The sequence below is a fragment of the Belonocnema kinseyi genome, chromosome 10, assembly GCF_010883055.1.
Source record: "Belonocnema kinseyi isolate 2016_QV_RU_SX_M_011 chromosome 10, B_treatae_v1, whole genome shotgun sequence".
NCBI classification, from domain to species: Eukaryota; Metazoa; Arthropoda; class Insecta; order Hymenoptera; family Cynipidae; genus Belonocnema; species Belonocnema kinseyi.
Window position 1 is genome coordinate 100,637,175 of NC_046666.1, and position 4,715 is coordinate 100,641,889.

The following is a 4,715-nucleotide window of genomic DNA, read 5'->3' on the forward strand; positions in this document are numbered from 1 at the left end:
TAATTATGTTATATTATGATAGTCTTATTTAAATCTTGATCCGCAGTTGAAAGAAATGAAAGAAATTGGTGATTTTGGAATTAATGTCGTTTGGATAAACACTCAATTATTTGATTGAAAAATTAATTATTTTGTTGAAAATGTAACTATTTTGAAAAAAAGTCCTCTTTTCTATCAAAAATTCAACTACTTTGTTCAAATTTTTATTTCTTTTATTTGAAGGTTCATCTCTTTCGTTGAAAATACATTTTTGAAACTGACAATTAATCTATACCATTTTTGGTTAAAAAATCATGTATTTTGTTAGCAATTCGGCTTTCTCTGTAGAAATTAAATTGCTTTATGGAAAATTTGTACTTTTTGAATAAAAATTACATTTTTCGTTTGAATTATCAACTGTAAATATTTTTTGGTTGCAAAGTCGTTTTGTTGTAAATGCAACTATATTTTTAAAAATTAAAATCATAATTTTTGGGTGGAAAATTCGATTATTCACTTAAAGTTGAACTGCTTAGTACATAAATTAATTTTTTCTTATTAAGGATTCATAATTATAGTTGAAAATTCAACTATTTGCCTATAAATTAGGTTAAAAATTTAGCTTTTTGTAAGTAATACTCTTTTTGACTTTAAAATTTAAAAATTTATTAAAATTAAATTGACCTTTTTTAGCAGAAATTTAATCTTTTTGGTTGAAAATGCATCATTTTTGGTCAAAAATGCAATTGTTTGGTTAAAGTATGAACTGCACATCTTCTTGGGTTTAAAAGTCGATTATTTCACTAAGAGTTGAACTACTTTGTAAAAAAAATACGTTTTTTAACAAGGTTTTATAATTATGGTTGAAAATTTAACTATTTGGTTAAAAGTTTAACTCTTTGATTGAAAACTCATATTTTTCGTTTAAGAAATTCAACTTTTTGTAGATAATTCGTATTTTTGACATTAAAATAAATAATTTCGTTAAAATTTCATGTATTTTGTTTAAAATTTGTCTTTTTTTGTAGATCATTAATTTTCTTGGTCGAAAATTCATCTGATTGGTTGACAATTCAACAACTTTGTTGAAAATAAATTTTTTCCGTTAAAAATTATTTATCTTTATCTGAAAATGTAACTATTATAGGATTGATTAAAAATCAATCGTATATATTGGTTAAGTTTGAAAATCGTTTTTTTTTTATAGAACATTAATCTTCTTGGTAAAAAATTCACGTTTTCCCCTGAAAATTTAACAATTTTATTGAAAACTCGTTTTGTTCCTTGTTCAGTTAAATATTTTATCACAGTTTTTATCTGGACATCGAACTATTCCATTTTTGGTTAAACTTTATCCTGTAAATTGTATTAGTTAAAACGCCAATTATTTGTTAGAAAATAATTTATTTGTTTTCGATTATGACTTGAAATATTATTTCAGTATACAAAATTTTGATTTTTAACCCATTCAATTTGAAATTTTTTGATTAAAAAAAGAAAATTTCGTTAATTATCAGCAATATTTGGCCGTTCATTTAAAACAATCCATTACAAACTATTCTAGGATTGATTAAAAATTAATCGTTTTTATCTGGAAATTGAACTATTCAATTTTTGGTTGAAACTTTATCCAGTACATCGTATTAGTTAAAATATCAATTATTTCGTAGAAAATTAATTTAATTCGTTAAAAAGTAAACTTTTGGGTTGAAAATTGATATATTTTGTTAATTAGATTTTTTTCCTAACATTAAAAAAACTGCAAAATAAAAAAATGTCCTTAAAATCTTCCGGACTATTTTTTTTTTAATTTTTAAAATGTTTTCAAATACTCACTTAAAATTTATTTGTCAAAATAAAAAATCATTTTCGATGTTCTTAGCAATCACAACAATTTAAAAAAAATTTAAATACCGTACAATTATCAAAAAGCTTATTTTAATTTATTAATTTAATTTATTAAATCTGCAAAAGTCTAAATCGTGTTTCAAATTATTTGAAATAATTTCAAGTTTTAAATTAATTCTGAATATTTTTTTAAATTAAAATTGTAGCGTTTAAACTTAAAATTTAGCTCATTACAAATTTAACAATTCAAGGCTTTCTATTTCGAACCATTCTGTTCAAATTTGTATAGTTTTTAACAGTTCTTCTTAATGGATTGTTTTAAATGAACGGTCAAATATTGCTGATAATTAACGAAATTTCCTTTTTTTAATTAAAAAATTTCAAATTGAATGGGTTAAAAATAAAAATTTTTTATACTGAAATAATATTTCAAGTCATAATCGAAAACAAATAAATTATTTTCTAACAAATAATTGGTATTTTAACTAATACAATTTACACGGTAAAGTTTAACCAAAAATGGAATTGTTTAATTTCCAGATAAAAGCTGTGATAAAAAATTAAATTGAACAAGGAAAAAATGAATTTTCAATAAAATTGTTGAATTTTCAAGGGAACAGGTGAATTTTTGACCAAGAAGATTAATGTTCTACAAAAAAAAACGATTTTCAAACTTAACCAATATATACGATTAATTTTTAATCAGTCCTATAATATTTACGTTTTCAGATTAAGATAAATAATTTTGTAACGGATAAAATTTATTTTCAACAAAGTTGTTGTTGTTGACTTTTAAACCCAAGAAGATGTACAGTTCATATTTTAACCAAACAATTGCATTTTTGTGCAAAAATGATACATTTTCAACCAAAAAGATTAAATTTCTACTAAAAAAGGTCACTTTAATTTTAATAAATTTTTAATTTGAATGTCAAAAAGAGTATTATCTACAAAACAGCTGATTTTTTAACCTAATTTAAAGGCAAATAGTTGAATTTTCAACTATAATTATGAATCCTTAACAAGAAAAAATTAATTTTTTTACTAAGTAGTTCCACTGTAAGTGAATAATCGAATTTTCCACCCAAAAATTATGATTTTTATTTTTAACAATATAGTTGCATTAACAACAAAACGACTTTGCAACCAAAAAATATTTACAGTGGATAATTTAACCGAAAAATGTAATTTTTAATCAAAAAGTATTAATTTTCCATAAAGCAATTTAATTTATTATTACTTACTTAATTAATTAATTAAGTAATTAAGTATTTAATTAACTGAACTTAATTGAATTATATGTACCATGGCGAAAAACACGTAGCAATAAATACCCTGTATATTTTTCTCGAGACTTAGTTAATATGCTTGTCCAAAAGAGAGCTGCTCATTATCGATTTAAGACTTTAGGGAATCAGACGGATCGCGAACGTTTCTCTAACTTAAGGGCTACGTGCAAACTTTTACGTAAAAATGGTCGTACTGTTCATATTAATAATGTAGAGCACAGTATTTATAGAAACCCGAAACACTTTTGGAAACATGTCAATAATAATAGATCTTGCAGTGACATGCCTAACGTGATGCACCTGGAAGACAAACAAGTCAGAACTGATCAGGAAATCGCCAATTTATTTGCAGAAAACTTTGCTTCCGTATATGAGACGAATACTCTACCCGAATTTAAACAATTAAATAGCTCTACACTTGATATTAATAATGTTGAAATTGCCTTGTCAGAAGTTTTTGAGAGGATCAGTGTAATAAACTGCAATAAAGGTCCTGATCCCGATGCCATCCCTCCTCTTTTCTATGAAAACTGCTGCTGCGCAATATCTAGACCAATTTGGTACCTTTTTACTAAATCCTTATCTACCGGTTTCTATCCTTCTCAGTGGAAATCTAGTCACGTTGTTCCACTTTACAAAGCAGATGATAAATCGGATGTTAAGAACTATCGACCAATAAATATAATAAACATAATCGCAAAAATCTTTGAGAGTATCTTGACAGATAAACTTTCAATTTAGTGCCAAAATTTTATTGTCAAGGAGCAAAATGGGTTTATTTCTGGTAGGCCATCGTGCACTAACCTTATTTTATACACTCAGTTTATTGCGGAGGCGCTTGATGATTATAAGCAAGTTGATGTAATTTATTCTGACTTTTCTCGCGCTTTCGACAATGTTAATCACACGAGGTTGATCCATAAACTAGAGGCATTTAGAATTCATGGAAATTTATTAGAATGGTTCAGTAGTTATCTGAGAGGCTGACGGCTTGCTGTGAAGTTCAAAGGCGTGTACTCCCGCGAATTTACTGCAACGTCTGGCGTGCCTCAAGGATCACACATGGGCCCGCTGTTATTTAATATCTATGTTAGTGATATCATACAAATATTTACCATTGTTATGGCCTTACTTTTTGCTGATGATTTAAAAATGTACACTATCATTACATCCCTTGAGGACGCTGTTGCAGTTCGAAAAGATATTACCGCCTTATATATGTGGTGTCTGGAAAATGGGATGACTTTGAATAATTCTAAGTGTAAAATGATGCGTTTTTCAAGAAAAAATATATCCTTTTGAATTTCAGTACCTGATAGATGGATCTGTCGTCGAAACTTTGTAGGCTAATTAACCTTAGATTAATTAGTTAGATGCGGCCTACTCCGCATGTTAGTGGCAGTGGTATTAAAACATCAAAGATGTAAAACAATTAACAACTTTTACTAATGAAATAAGTACATTGCGCGTACCTACGAAGTTATGCCTGTGATGGCCACCAACCGACTGTCTAGAGAGGCGACTCTCTCTCCCGCTCGCTTGTTCCGCCATGAACGTTCTGAATACGAGAACGAAACTCGCTAGTCTCTCGCTCGACAT

General features: G+C 27.0%; 1 protein-coding gene across 2 annotated transcripts in view; it reads right to left on the minus strand.

The window, feature by feature from the left end:
* The window catches only part of LOC117181756, a 102,622-nt gene extending 98,030 nt beyond the window's left edge, over positions 1-4,592 (minus strand). Inside the window, exon 1 of one of the 2 annotated variants that reach the window (XR_004468166.1) lies at positions 3,921-4,009. The gene's annotated coding sequence lies outside the window, so the exon portion shown is untranslated. Of the gene's footprint in view, positions 1-3,920; positions 4,010-4,428 lie in introns of those variants that run through there. The other variant, XM_033374720.1, reaches the window with a different exon arrangement.
* Between the last annotated feature and the right edge of the window lie 123 nt (positions 4,593-4,715).